The 16,240-nt window shown below is 40.6% G+C and overlaps 1 protein-coding gene across 1 annotated transcript in view; it reads left to right on the top strand.

The window, feature by feature from the left end:
* Positions 1–16,240, top strand: part of LOC132098636 (myelin-associated glycoprotein-like) — an 82,276-nt gene that overhangs the window by 42,299 nt on the left and 23,737 nt on the right. The window lies entirely within an intron of this gene.

Consider the following 16,240-nt stretch of genomic DNA (forward strand, 5'->3'; position numbering starts at 1 on the left):
GTCCTGAGCTCCGCTCTTGATTGAGCCAGAATTAGCCAGTCGTCCAAATAGTTCAGCACTCGCATGCCTCTGAGTCTGAGAGGAGCGAGCGCTGCGTCCATGCAACTCGTAAACGAACGAGGAGCTACGGACAAGCCAAACGGCAGGACTGTAAACTGGTATGCCTGGCCCTCGAAGGCGAATCTCAAATATCGCCTGTGATTTGACGCTATCTGTATTTGAAAATACGCGTCCTTCAGATCTATTGACATGAACCAGTCTCCTCTGCGAATATGCACGAGGAGCTTCCTGGTAGTAAGCATTCTGAAACTGCGTTTCACCAATGCCTTGTTCAGCTGTCTTAGATCCAATATGGGCCTGAGACCCCCGTCTCTCTTGGGCACCAGAAAATATCTTCTGTACAGCCCCCCCCTTCGCTTTGAGCTTGAGACACAGGCTCTACAGCCCCCTTGCTCAACAGTTTTGATATTTCGGCCCGAAGTAGATATATGAAGCGAGGGGATAGCTTCTTGCTGGGTAGTTTGAGACGGAAATCTCGGGCTGAAAGCCACACCCACTGGCCGGGACGGTACCGGGGACCCCCGCGTCGCCTCTGATCCGCATAATGCTGATATTTGCGAATGGCCCGCTGTAAATGCACATGAGCAGCATCCCAAGTGGCCTCGCTGCGCCGAAGCCAGGAATCTACCGTGGGGAGATCGGAGGGCTCGCCCGCCCACGGGAAGAGCGGAGGCTGAAATCCCAGGACACACTGAAAAGGTGTGAGACCAGACAAAGGGATGAAATGACATGATTTAGAAAACCGGTCTATTACCGAGAGGATGGTGGTGAAACCCTGGGACTGAGGGAGGTCCGTGACAAAATCCACGGCGATATGGGACCAAGGGCGTCGTGGTACCGGCAGGGGTTGTAAGAGGCCAGCTGGTTTCAGGTGAGAAGCCTTGACCATGTTACAGGTGGAACACTGATGAACAAACTTGATCGTGTCAGCTCGAAGGGAAGTCCACCAGAAGCGATTGGAAACTAGCTGAGTGGTGGCCGTGATACCTGGATGTCCCGCGCTGGGAGTGCAATGAACCCATTGGAGGACACGGTCGCGGAGCTCGGGAGGAACATAGAGGCGGTCCCCCGGACATTCCGGGGGTGCGGGATGTTTTTGCTGAGCTGTAGAAACCTCCGTGATTATATCCCACTGCACTGGTGCGGCAATGAGAGAGGAGGGCAGAATAGGAACTGGTTCAGAACACTCGTCTTTACTGTCGAACTGGCGTGAGAGAGCATCCGCCTTCCCGTTCTTAGAACCTGGTCTGAAAGTGACTTTGAAATTAAATCGGGAGAAGAAGAGGGACCAGCGAGCCTGGCGAGCATTCAGACATTTGGCGGATTTGAGATACTCCAGATTTCTGTGGTCCGTAAGCACAGTGAAAGGATGACACGCCCCCTCCAGCCAATGCCTCCACTCTTCAAAAGCGCTCTTCATCGCCAGAAGCTCTCGATCGCCCACATCGTAGTTGCGCTCTGCAGCATTGAGTTTACGAGAATAAAAGGCACAGGGATACATTTTAGCTGGATTACCATGACGTTGTGACAGGATGGCACCCACGCCCGTGTTAGAAGCATCCACCTCCACAATAAACTCTCTCTCGGGATCTGGGTGATGGAGAATGGGTGATGTGGTGAATCTCTTCTTCAAACTTTCAAACGCAACAGTGCATTCAGAAGACCAGCGGAAACGTCCTCCTCCTCCTTGGAGCAAAGAAGTGAGAGGAGCCACAACCATGCTGAAATTTCGGATAAATCGGCGGTAAAAATTAGCGAAGCCCAAGAAGCGCTGTAGCTCTTTCACTGACGCGGGTCGAGGCCAGTTAACCACTGCTTGTACCTTGTTGTCATCCATTACCACTCCGTCTGCGCTGATGATGTAACTCAAGAACGAGATCCGAGTCTGATGAAACTCGCATTTCTGTATCTTTGCATACAACTGGTGCTCGATGAGGCGCTTGAGAACAGCTCGCACATCCTGAACGTGCGTTTCAAGGTTGTCTGAATAAATCAGGATGTCGTCAATGTATACAATTACACACCGATTGAGCAGGTCTCTGAAGATCTCGTTGACAAACGCTTGAAAAACTGAAGGACTGTTGGAAAGGCCGAACGGCATGACCCGATATTGATAATGGCCAGAGGTTGTAGAAAACGCCGTCTTCCACTCATCACCCTCCCGAATACGAATAAGGTTGTAAGCATTTCGTAGGTCGAGTTTGGAGAAATATCGGGCCGTACGGAGCATTTCAAGGGCAGCTGGGACCAGAGGCAGAGGATAGCGGTATTTGACAGTTATCTCATTGAGACCCCGATAGTCTATGCACGGTCGGAGACCCCCATCCTTCTTCTTTACAAAAAAGAAATTGGCCGAAGCAGGAGATGTTGAAGGGGTAATGAAGCCTTTGGCAAGCTGTTCTTCTATATATGAATTCATGGCCTCGGTCTCTGGCTGAGATAGGGGGTATACACGACCGCGTGGCGGCATGGTTCCCGACAAGAGCTCAATAGCACAGTCGACAGCACGATGGGGAGGTAAGTGTGAAGCTTCACGCTCGCTGAATGCTTGGGCAAGGTCATGGTAAACAGCGGGGATTTCCTGTAGATTTACGTCCATGGAGGGGCTGTCACTCAATTCAGGACCCTGGACAGCGGGTATGTATTTATTCCGACAATACAGAGACCACTGAATAATCCTCCTCTCAGACCAGGAAATTTGCGGGTTGTGTCTCTCCAGCCAAGGAAACCCCAGAATCATAGGATGAAGTGGTGAGTGAATGGTGTAAAACTGGATGGTCTCCCTGTGTTGCGAGCCGATGCTGACTGTGAGAGGTGGTGTGATGTGCTGACGCTCCCCTGTCCCCAGGGGGCGACCGTCCAATGCTGTCACTGTCACAGAGGGTTCACAAGAGCGGAGAGAAATTTGATGAGTTTTTGCAAAGGTTGAGTCAATAAAATTTCCAGCAGCTCCCGAGTCTATAAAAGCCCTTGATTTTACCACCTGCCCATTAACAATTAACGAAAAATCCACAGTGAGAGATTTTGAAGAGAGTAAACGTGAACTCACCGCAGCGGGGTTACGAGGAGCGGATTTCACCGGGCAGGAAGCCCTGAAATGACCAGCCTGACCGCAGTACATGCATAAATGATTGCGCCTCGTCCTCTTACGTTCTGCCTCGGAGAGATGGGTGTATCCGATCTGCATGGGCTCGGGCTCAGAGGTGCATACCGGGTTGAAACTCAGGCTGGTCCTGGCTGGAGGGCGGCGAGCCCGGATGAGATGATCAAGCCGGATGGTAAGTTCCATGATCTGACTGAGGGTCCTTCCGTCATCACGACAAGTTCTCCCTGCAGCTCCACATTCAATCCCTTCCGATAGAATATTTTGAGAGGATCCTCCCCCCAGCCGGTCTGAGCGGCGAGCGTACGAAAGGAGAGAGTGTAATCCGCTGCTGTGGAATTCCCTTGCCGCAGGGCGAGCAACAGTTCACCTGGATCCTTTCCTCCAGCTGGGTGCTCAAACACTTCTCTGAATAGGGTGACAAAAGCATCATAAGTAATAGACGTGAGCTGACCTCCTGACCACAATGCCGTTGCCCACTCCAGCGCTTTTCCCGTAAGCAGGGTGCAGATGAGAAAGATGCGACCCTCATCGGTGCGATGTTCCGGGGCCTGCTGACTTAGATAGAGCTCGCACTGCAACAAAAATCCCTTGCAAGTGGAGGGTGAACCGTCATACTTTTCGGGTAGGGATAATCTTGGATTTGAGATCGTACTCACGACTGGCAGCGGAGGAGCAGGCGCAGTGGGAGCTGGTGCCTGACTAGCAGCTGCAATCTGCGGGGTTAGTGCCTGAACAGACCTGACAAGTTCCTCTGTGAGCGAGGTTAGTTTAACCAGCTGCTGCTGATGTGAAGCGAGCACCGCAGCCTGGGATGAAACCTCATTGGCGAGATGATGAAACGCTGCTGGATCTTGAGTTGGTGAAGTTTTCTGTGATGAAACGGCGGAGTCAGTTAGATCCATCTGCAGCAGTTTATTTAGGCAGGTAATCAAACAGAGAACAGCAGACATAAACTCAGGCTGGCATCAAAAGGGAACTCAAGCTGACGTTAGTAGAGAACTCCGATAGTCTAAATAATCAGGTTACTGAGTCCAGAGATACTACGGAGAATAGCAATATAGACCAGGGGTAAAACAAACTTCACAAAATAACAAAGAGGAGAGCAGTCCATATAAAGGGGAGAAGACTAGTTGCAGGTGATAATACTTAAGGTAATCAAGATAATTAAGCAGGGTTAGACGGGGATGATAGGAGAGAGGGAGACTGGGAAATGCAGTTCTAATATTCAGGAGAGAGGGATCTGATGCCGCCAGAGGAGGGCGTAGCAGACCGTTCCATGACAATCGTGAATTGAATTGAATCGTTCTGAATTTGCAAAAATCGTGCTTGAATCTAATCGAAAACCTATGAATCATGAATCAAATCTTTTCACTGTCTACCCAAAGATTCACAGCCCTAATTAGGAGTCTTTATTCATACAAATATTACAAAAATTTAAAGTCACTTGTTTTCCACAGTGTAGCATTACCAACCTTTATACTGAATATAATAGATGTAAAATATGACTATATATTGTGCCTGTCTACATTTTTTCTATTCGTTTAGATGCACCTAAAAACACATCTGTGGAGATAAATTCAGCTGGTTTAGTTCTGGAGGGTCGTTCAGTGGCTCTGATCTGCAGCAGTGATGCAAACCCAGCAGTGAACTACACCTGGTACAGAGACACTGAGAGACCTCTGAATCCAGTTCAGACCGGACCAAACCTGACCATCAACAACACCGACCCGACACACAGCGGACGATACTACTGTACAGCTGAGAACAAACACGGCACACAGAACTCATCAGTGCTGCTGGACGTCCAGTGTGAGTGTTACGAGTACTGTAGGGGTGCAGCCTAATGATTCATTTGATTTCTTGATGCATTGATTACAAACCCTGAAGATGTTTCTATCTTGAAACATGATTGTTTAATTTGTGAATAGTCGATTTCGGACATTAATGAATTTAAAATGCTAAGAATCACATGATTTGTGATTTCTATAGCTATTCAATGATTTCAAAATATATACACATTAAATTACTACAATCACGAATTAATGGAAACAGTGTTCATGCCTCTCATCTCTCCTTCACGTGCTGCACTATTTACCACCTGTGACTGTCACAGGATTGCGCTCACACTCAGTTCCTCTTACTGACAGATATGTTGAGCAGCTGATGTGTGATCTCACTTTAGTACTCGCAGCCAGTAATGCTAAAGTGAAGCAGTTTTACTTTTCTGTAGTTTGTGAATGGCCCTTGGTCACACCGACGACATGAGCAGTCCAAGGCTGTGCATTTATTGCATGAACAGAGCCAAAATGTAAGAGTATAAAACATACACACAAATCCACTGAATGATAAATGTGTTTAACAATGTTGTTAAACTGAATGTACGAAGGAAACTGTTTAAATAACCACAGCATTAAAAACCACCTTGAAATAAGAGCGGGAGGTTTATCTGATAATCAGATGCATGAAAGTAGCGTTTGTTGCTGGGTCATTCTTCATTTGTGGTGGCGAGAAGTGTCCTCTCTACTTAACAACAGTTGAAATAAACTTTAAATACCAATAAATCATAAAATGTTTGTATTCTGTAGGGTAAACACAATTTGTGCTCTGTTTATAGTTACATTTTTGTTTTAAAATACATATCTAATTGAGTTTGAGAGATTGCATTTGTATCAAAAGACACCGTACTTCAGAGACCTATCATGAAATGTAATTGCTACAATATAAAGTTTTTAACACAAAGTGGTTATACTGTCAATATACATTTTATTTAACATACAATTTTATTAAATTGTTTAAAAAAATACATATTTCACTGTATTTAGGAAAAAATTTGTCTCCCCCAAATTCATATCTGTGGTGTTACAACAATGGATGTCGCCCCTATAATAAAAGTAATTTCTGTAACCTATGATTCTCTAACCATTAAGGCTGCTGTGTAATTTGCACCTTGTCTAAGCGTTTTAAAAATCATGTGAATGCACTTAAAAGAAGCAGAATCAAATTGTTAAATTAATCAAATCGTTAAATTAATCAAACTGAATTGAATCGTTCTGAATTGGCAAAAATCGTGCTTGAATTGGCAAAAATCGTGCTTGAATTTAACCGAAAACCTATGAATTATGAATCAAATTTTTTCACTGTCTACCCAAAGATTCACAGCCCTAATTAGGAGTCTTTATTCATACAAATATTACAAAAATATAAAGTCACTTGTTTTCCACAGTGTAGCATTACCAACCTTTATACTGAATATAATAGATGTAAAATATGACTATATATTGTGCCTGTCTACATTTTTCTATTCGTTTAGATGCTCCTAAAAACACATCGGTGAGGATAAATCCAGCTGGTTTAGTTCTGGAGGGTCGTTCAGTGACTCTGATCTGCAGCAGTGATGCAAACCCAGCAGTGAACTACACCTGGTACAGAGACACTGAGAGACCTCTGAATCCAGTTCAGACCGGACCAAACCTGACCATCAACAACACCGACCCGACACACAGCGGACGATACTACTGTACAGCTGAGAACAAACACGGCACACAGAACTCATCAGTGCTGCTGGACGTCCAGTGTGAGTGTTAAAGGGGACATCTGATGCAAAAATTGTTTTGCATATAAATGTGTCTTAGCAGTGTGAGGAAACAACCACCCTGCTGTAGAGATAGTAATGTTTCATGAGCAATGCAGGTGTTTTGTAGCTGAATTTAAAAGGGCACATAAGAGTCTTCAATTTAATCTGATAAACTTAATCTGATCCTTGATAACATAAATACAGTGAATATTGTGCCATTACAACAGTAACTGCAGCAAACACATAACAATGCTCTAGACAGCACTGAATTTAAAGTGCACTGTTTAGAGTGAAAATAAATGTAAATTGACATGAAAAAGTTGCAACTTTACCATAAAAGCATGTAAGAGGATCATACTTTCTTTCACACAGCCAAAATATGACTTTCAGCACTGAACCCCCCCCCCCCCCCCCCCATACACACACACACAAAAGTATATGTGACATGGTGTGTGCATCACAGAGTATGGTGATAATGGTAAACAGGTTGATGGTGATTGACTATACAGTCAGCAGTGCACAGGCTGTTAAAATGAAAAAGAAAAGCTGTGAAATGGGTGTAGCACTGTGACAAACATCTTCATTTACAGAAAATGCATTTGAGAAGAGAGAAGGAGATTTGGTTCCCCCTAACATTAATTAGTTTGTAATGTTGCTGTTTGAGCATAAACAATATCTGCAAAGTTGTAGTGCTGAAAGTTCAATGCAAACAGAGATATCATCTTTTAAAATTCTGGTAGTTTAATGCCTACAAAAACGGAAAACAGGCGAAGCCATGTTGTGCTGCTTTAGAGAAGAAGAGAAAACTAGGGGTGCACGTAAAACTTTATGCATATATGAATCACAAATCTTCATTAATGCTTGCACAGGTTCTGAGCGATGCTCTATATTAATATTCTCTGCCTCAATCAGGCTTAAATTGATAAGCAATATAGAGGACGTCATTGTTTACAATATAACCAGAGCATATTCTGAGCTTGAGGGGCGGGATGTTCAGATGTGCTCGAGGCGGTTTAGCCAATCACAACACACTGAGCCAGCTGACCAATCTCAGCCCATCGTGTATTTCTGAGGGAGGGGCTTTATTATAGGAAATAAATTGAGGCGTTTGTCAGAGAAGGGACATATCGGCGTGGAATAATTTAAATTATATGAAAATAATGCGTAAAAAAAAAAAAAAGAAGGATGAACACGTTAGACTACACCCCACAAACACAATCAAACCTAGAAAAAAAACCTTTAAATTTACACTATAGCATTTTGAAATGCAAGATTTTGATATAAATTCTTTAGAAAACTGCACTTAAACCAGTGAAATTAGAAGAAACTGTCAGCAGTTCTTCTATAAAGCCAATGCAGTGATCAAACTCTGGGGTACGAGTCGATATAATTTTTCAATTCAATTCAATTCAAGTTTATTTGTATAGCGCTTTTTACAATACAAATCGTTACAAAGCAACTTTACAGAAAATTATGTTTCTACAATATTTAGTAGTAGCTAGTAGTTTGTGCACGTTTGACAGGATTTTAGAAAAATAAAAATAATAATAATAATACAAGACGTAGTCAGCTAGATGATGAACTATCAATATTATTAATTAATAGTAATTATAGGATGCAGTCACACATGTAGCAATAATTGTTAGTTCTGTTTGTTGATTCAAGGTTAGCATCATCTGGGGTCCTCTGAGGGTCAGCATCATCTCTTCTCAGGTGTTCTGGATCCAGACTGGAGCTTGTGTAAATCCTAGTTACCACGGGATGTAAATCCCGTGGCAAAACATAGAAACAAAATAGAGACATCATTAGCATAGCTGCTGATCCAACAAAGTAAAATTAGTTTAACCCAAGCTAAAGAATAAAAATGCAGATGCAACTACACTCACAATTTAAGAGATACATTATTCGAATGCTTGGCGAAAGAGATGCGTTTTTAATCTAGATTTAAACAGAGAGAGTGTGTCTGAACCCCGAACATTATCAGGAAGGCTATTCCAGAGTTTGGGAGCCAAATGTGAAAAAGCTCTACCTCCTTTAGTGGACTTTGCTATCCTAGGAACTACCAAAAGTCCAGCGTTTTGTGACCTTAGGGTGCGTGATGGGTTGTAGCGTGGTAGAAGGCTAGTTAGGTACGCAGGAGCTAAACCATTTAGGGCCTTATAGGTAAGTAATGATAATTTGTAACAGATACGGAACTTAATAGGTAGCCAGTGCAGAGACTGTAAAATTGGGGTAATATGATCATATTTTCTTGACCTGGTAAGGACTCTAGCTGCTGCATTTTGGACTACCTGTAGCTTGTTTATTGAAGAAGCAGGACAACCACCTAGAAGTCCATTACAATAGTCCAGTCTAGAGGTCATGAAAGCATGAACTAGCTTTTCTGCATCAGAAACAGATAACATGTTTCGTAGCTTGGCAATGTTTCTAAGATGGAAGAATGCGGTTTTTGTAACATTGGAAATATGATTTTCAAAAGACAAATTGCTGTCTAATATAACACCCAGATTTCTGACTGTAGAGGAAGTAACAATACATCCGTCTAGTTGCAGATTGTAATCTACAAGATTCTGTGTGGTGTTTTTTGGTCCAATAATTAATATCTCTGTCTTATCCGAATTTAATTGGAGAAAATTATTTGTATAACACACTCTGTTAGCTTAGATAATTGGGAAGTTTCATCTGGTCTCGTTGAAATATATAGCTGAGTATCATCAGCATAACAGTGGAAGCTAATTCCGTATTTTCTAATAATATTACCAAGGGGCAACATGTATATTGAAAATAGAAGGGGACCTAGGATGGATCCTTGTGGCACTCCATATTTTACTGATGATAAATGAGATGACACCCCATTTAAGTAAACAAAATGGTAGCGATCGAACAGGTAGGATCTAAACCATCTTAGAGCCTGCCCTTGAATACCTGTATAGTTTTGTAATCGATCTATGAGTATGTCATGATCTATGGTGTCGAACGCAGCACTAAGATCAAGTAAGACTAGAAATGAGATGCAGCCTTGATCTGATGCAAGAAGCAGGTCATTTGTAATTTTAACAAGTGCAGTTTCTGTGCTATGATGGGGCCTAAAACCTGACTGAAATTCTTCATACAGATCATTTTTATGCAGGAAGGTGCTCAATTGAGCAGACACAACTTTTTCTAAAATTTTAGACATAAATGGAAGATTTGAAATAGGCCTATAATTTGCCAGTACACTAGGATCTAGTTTTGGTTTCTTAATAAGAGGCTTGATAACCGCCAGCTTGAATGGTTTTGGGACGTGACCTAAAGATAACGACGAGTTAATGATATTGAGAAGCGGTTCTTCGGCTACAGGTAACAGCTCTTTTAGTAATTTAGTGGGTACAGGATCTAATAAACATGTTGTTGGTTTAGATACAGTGATAAGTTTATTTAGCTCTTCCTGTCCTATATTTGTAAAGCACTGCAGTTTATTTTTGGGTGCGATGGATGAAACTGAAGTGTTAGACGCTGTAGAATCTACATTCGCTATTGTATTTCTAATGTTATCTATTTTATCAGTGAAGAAATTCATAAAGTCATTACTATTTAACGTTGGTGGAATATTTGAATCAGGTGGCGTCTGGTAATTTGTTAATTTAGCCACTGTGCTAAATAAAAACCTTGGATTGTTTTGGTTATTTTCAATGAGTTTGTGGATATGCTCTGCCCTAGCAGTTTTTAGAGCCTGTCTATAGCTGGACATACTGTTTTTCCATGCAATTTTAAAAACTTCCAAGTTAGTTTTTCTCCATTTGCGTTCAAGACTACGAGTTACTTTCTTGAGAGAGTGAGTATTACTGTTATACCATGGCACAGTACGTTTTTCTCTAACCTTTTTCAATTTGATGGGGGCAACAGCTTCTAATGTATTAGAGAAAATAGTGCCCATGTTGTCAGTAATTTCGTCTAATTCATGTGTATTTTTGGGTACAAATAGCAGTTGAGATAGATCAGGCAGGTTATTTGCGAATCTGTCTTTGGTGGCTGGAACAATAGTTCTGCCCAGACGGTAACGCTGAGACATATAGTTAATATCAGTTATACGCAGCATGCACGATACAAGGAAATGGTCTGTAATATCATCACATTGGGGTACAATATCTATAGCAGTAAGATCGATTCCATGCGATATAATTAGATCTAGTGTATGGTTAAAACGATGAGTGGGCCCGGTGACATTTTGCTTGACTCCAAAGGAGTTTATTAGGTCAGTAAACGCAAGTCCTAATGTATCATTTGCATTATCAATGTGAATATTAAAATCTCCCATGATTAGTGCCTTATCAACTGTAACTAGAAGGTCTGAGAGGAAATCTGCAAATTCTTTTAGGAATTCTGTATACGGCCCTGGTGGTCTATACACAGTAGCCAGAGCAAGAGATACATTAGATTTCTTTTGCATGTCTGACAGTGTAACATTTAGCAGAAGTATTTCAAAAGAGTTAAACCTGTATCCTGTTTTCTGGGTAACATTGAGAATATCACTATATATTGTTGCAACACCTCCTCCACGACCAGTCTGACGGGGCTCATGCTTATAACAGTAGTTTGGTGGAGTAGACTCATTTAGACCAAAATAATCATTTGGTTTTAGCCAGGTTTCAGTCAAGCAGAGTACATCAAAACTATTTTCTGTGATCATTTCATTTACAATAACTGCTTTGGGTGTGAGTGATCTAATATTTATGAGCCCAAACTTTAAAAATTGTTTTTGTTCATTTACTTTACATTTTTCTGGTTTAATTACGATAAGATTTTTTCTAGATCCTACATTATATTTTGACCTCACTATTCGGGGAACAGACACAGTCTTAATAGTTTTTACAGCACAAGTACTTTTATCATTTAAGCGGGTGGAACAAAACTCATCATAATAGTTATTAGAGAATTGTCTTACTAGTCACATGGAGCGAAGTGTCCTGGAGATGTTGTCAGAGAGCAGCTCCGCTCCGATTCTGCTGGGGTGTAATCCATCAGCGCGAAACAGCCTAGGACGCTCCCAGAAAAGATTCCAGTTATTAACAAATAGCAGTTTCTGTTCTTTACACCATGACAACAACCATTCATTTAAAGCAAAAAGTCTACTGAACCTTTCGTGTCCTCGTCGATACGTGGGCAGTGGTCCTGACACGACGATCGTCGCCGCGGGCGTCGTGCTGCGAACCGTCTCGATCAGGCTGCTGAAGTCCCTCTTCAACGTCTCCGTCTGCCGCAGCGTGGTGTCGTTAACCCCGGCGTGAAGCACGACCGCTCTGGGGCTCTCGTCGACCTTCAGGATCGCGGGTATCTGCGCAGAAACATCGAGAACACGAGCACCAGGCAAACAATGAGTGTGCACTTTACCTTCGGCTAACGTAGCACTTACGTGTCGGACGATGGAGTCTCCGATGATCACAGCGTCGCGTCCTGTCTCGCGGAGGGGAGCGAAGCGGTTCCGGATGGAGATGTCGAAGGCAGGAGGGGGAGAAGTCGTCGCCCGGGACCCGGCTCGCGTCCTCTGCTGTGGATGCACCCAGGGTCCGTGGTGTCCCGGCGTCGCAGTGAAGGACATCTGGGAAGATCGCGTCCTGGGTGCACCGGGCCTGTGCAGAGAAACACACGGAGTAGACGTGGTGGGACTGTTAACAGATCGCTGTATACTTACCCCGGACTTGTGAGCGTCAGCCCGGGATGATTCCAGCGCGGTTCTCCGCTCTCTCAGCTGGGCCTGCCTCACCTCCAGGTCGCGAATCTGCTTTCCCACGGCCTCGAGCTCGAGCTGCACAGAGTGGAGACATTCATCCGCCATTAAAGCAAGTAACAGTGAGTACAGCAGTGGTAATGTGTGTGAATAGAGTATTAGCAATGTTAGCGCAGTTAGCTGCAACCACGCCGCTGATGCTAACGGACTAAAAGCTAATAGCGGACCCGGGAGATCAAAATAAAACTAGTGATAGCGAGGCGCTCTGATTGTTTTTGTTGTAGAATACAATAGAGGATATATTCACACGTTATATAAACGGAAACAATGATGTATACAATTGATTTTTGAGTTAAAAATAGTCAATGAAAAGAATATAGTGACGGAGCTCAAACGCAGTACAGCCGCCAACAACAAACAGGAAGTGACGTCCACACACCCTGTGTGTGTTTTCTGTTTGCAATTTTCTGTTGCAACCAACAGCATTTGATGCTGCACATTAAACAATGTTTTGAAACTAGGTAATGCAAAAAAAACTAGGTAATGCAAATATGTGCATCAATAATTTGAGTCATGACAACTTAATTATAATTTAAGTTGTAGCATAAACAAATCAGTATTAATGTGTTAACAGCTCAAAATAATAAAAAAATAGTTTGCACATAAAATGAAAATTGTCGATGTTTATTGCCCTTTTTCCAAACCTGCATGACTTCCTTAGTTTTCTGAGAAAGATACTTTGAGAAATGTCTCGGTATCTTTTCATCCATACAATGGAAGTCAATTGGGTCCAAAGTTATTCCCAACATTCTTCAAAATATCTTTTTGAAATAAAGTAATAAAGGTTTGGTGAGTAAATGACAGAATACTCATTTTTGGGTGAAGACTTTTTATAACCGAGTACCACTGTAGTCAGAAGAGTAAAATGAGTTCTTCAGCACAATAATGGCACTTTCACCAGTGTGGTGTTTTGTACGTAGACAGAACTAACCCTGACTTAATCATTCTGGCTTATTCCTCTTTTCTACTTTAGCAAACTATTAGCTTACAGCCAGAAAGACTATAAGCAGTAATCAACTTGACATTAAATAAGAGAGAAAGACAAAAGTTAGTTGTTTCCTTAACAGTCCTCTTTGTTGTCTTTTAATACATATAAACATTTGTATTTCAGAGTCAGTAAGACACTTTAAATCTCAAAATGATTCATAAACATGTTGTCAAAAAATAATACACACTGTATAGATCAAATAAACAATAAATAAATAAATAAATAAATTATTGCAACCTTAACCAAATGTTCAGGAATGAAAAAATATATAAAAACTGACTCATAATATTAATAAAAAAGTATTTTAGTATCTCAGTGATGATGAATACTAATTATATGACACTTTAAATAATTAAATAGCAGCTTTATCATTACAGAAGAAATACAAATTTAACCCTTATGTGGTGTTGGGGAGGTTTTCACCCACTAGAGGGTAATGTTGAGTTTTAATTTGGCCACAACTTTCTCTGTGTTTCAGCAAATGGAATGATTTTTGGTGACAAATCTTATTTTAAAACATATTTTGGGGAAATGCTTTGAAAATTTTCAAAAACTCAACAATACGCTGTGGGCAAATTCACTACCTTTTAATTTTGTTCGTTGATGAAAACATCGACTAAATTAAACTGCTGTAAAAATGTATCAGATATATATATATATTTTTCACATTTTATTTGCATAAATCTATTAATTAGCATCAGTCCTGATCAAAACTACTAAATGTTAAAAAAAAAAGATTTTTACTCTTTAATTGCCAAGTTCATAAATTATGTCACTGATTTGTGGAAGAAAAATATGACTTGTTTTCAATATAAAAAGTCATTGTGGAGTGTATTTTTTTTTACCTGTTATCACTTGGGCATGTCAAAGATTAGTAACAACATTGGCTTTGATGCATTGTTAGTTTTTGTGCAGCATTAGATTTGAATTTTTTCTCCCTCATTTGTTGTTCGTGGCTGTTTTTGCCCCATAGACTTCCATTATAACAAAATGTTTTGATTGCAAAGCCATGACACCATAAAATCATGCATTCTTGATGGTTGGTGGATTTCCCTGTTGGGAAGAGGAAAAATGTGTAATTTTTACAGTTGATCGCTAGGTGGGATCATTTAGTTTAGCTTAGTTTCTGGCTTGTATATGGAGTTATATGGAGTATAACAGCATAACCCACAAGGGTTAAACACATTAAATATCCTGTTAGATCTCTTAGGGAACTTGCTTGTTAACATGTTTTTATCATGACATTTTCAGTGTTTTAGCATTCAAATTCTGAACATGTTTTACACTGTAGAGACCATCAAGATCTTCTGTATCATAACGATTATATTTTCTCTTTCAGTTGCACCCAATATCTCCATCTCTTGCAGTCGAAGCAGTGTAACGGAGTGTGTCTGTGAGGCTCATGGGAATCCCTGTCCTACACTAGAGTGGCGTCTGTCTGGACGTGTGATCACTAACTCTACAGAAACCTCCATCAGTGAGGAGACGTTAGGAAGCACAGGAGTGAAGAGCGTCCTGAACATCCATCAGTCCCTCACAGACACGGACATCCTGCAGTGTTTCAGCACAAACAAATACAGCAGCGTCAGCACCAGCCAACAGTTTCAGGACGTCCTGAACTATTATTGTATATGATTTCAAGAGTATAAAGCATAAAACAGGGTTATTATACTAAAAAAACCTAAAATTGTAAATAAAATGAATTCTTTACCAAATAAATGTTAACTGAAAAAAGTACTGCCATAACTAATTTAATTAAAAGTAATAAAAAAAAAACTATTTACATTTAAAGGAATAAATATTACAAAAACACACAACAAAATTACTCAAACTAAAGTAAAAAGTAAAAAAAAAATATTATCTAAAGTTTTTGTGTACTTTTTATTGCTATTTAGCAAATATTTTAAGCAAATCAGTGTTATTTCACCAAGATACCAAGTTTGTATTAATATATTTAATCACTTACATTTTTTATATTATCATATTAAATTGTAATGTTTTAGTTATTTTGCGTTTTGTAATTTCTAGTGTTTATTATGGATATATGTGTGTCTATATATTTTTTATTATTGATTTTTATGTCAGTTTGAGTTATTTTAGTACATCATTAAACTAAGTGAAATTGTTTCCTCAGAAACTTGCTGAAATAAAACATAGACTTACCAAAACTTTTTTTAATGGTTTTAGTTTTAGTTAACTATAATAACCCTAAATCTCTTTATTATTCCTCCATCGACTTCACAAACGCTGACCCGCCGTCAGGAGAGATCAGAGACACAGAGAACAACACCTCAACATCTGAGACAGAGCCCAAAAAACCAGACATGACAGCAAAGATCACGGACACGTCCTCACCGGCATCAGAAGACGTGATTTATGAAAACACAAGTCATCGTTATGAAGCGAAACGATCTGAACAAGAAGCTGAACATTATTTACAACAGTATCACCTGTTATCCAGTCCTGCATGGTTTATTTTTTATATGTATTTTATTATACACCTATCACTCTTTTATTTCCTATTCAAATATATACATTTTTATTGCAATTTTTTATTTAATTTCTTTCATTACATTTTTAATTATACATTTTGTTTTAAGACATCTACTTTAGCTTTATTAAAATGTTTCTGAAAAAGGAATAGCCTACAATCTCTAATAATAATAATAATTTAATAAATCTATCTAAATGATAAACCAAGATTAAAACGAAACTGAAACTGATATAAAAGCAGGCATGAGGAAC

Source organism: Carassius carassius, chromosome 22 (genome assembly GCF_963082965.1).
Source record: "Carassius carassius chromosome 22, fCarCar2.1, whole genome shotgun sequence".
Lineage (NCBI taxonomy): Eukaryota > Metazoa > Chordata > Actinopteri > Cypriniformes > Cyprinidae > Carassius > Carassius carassius.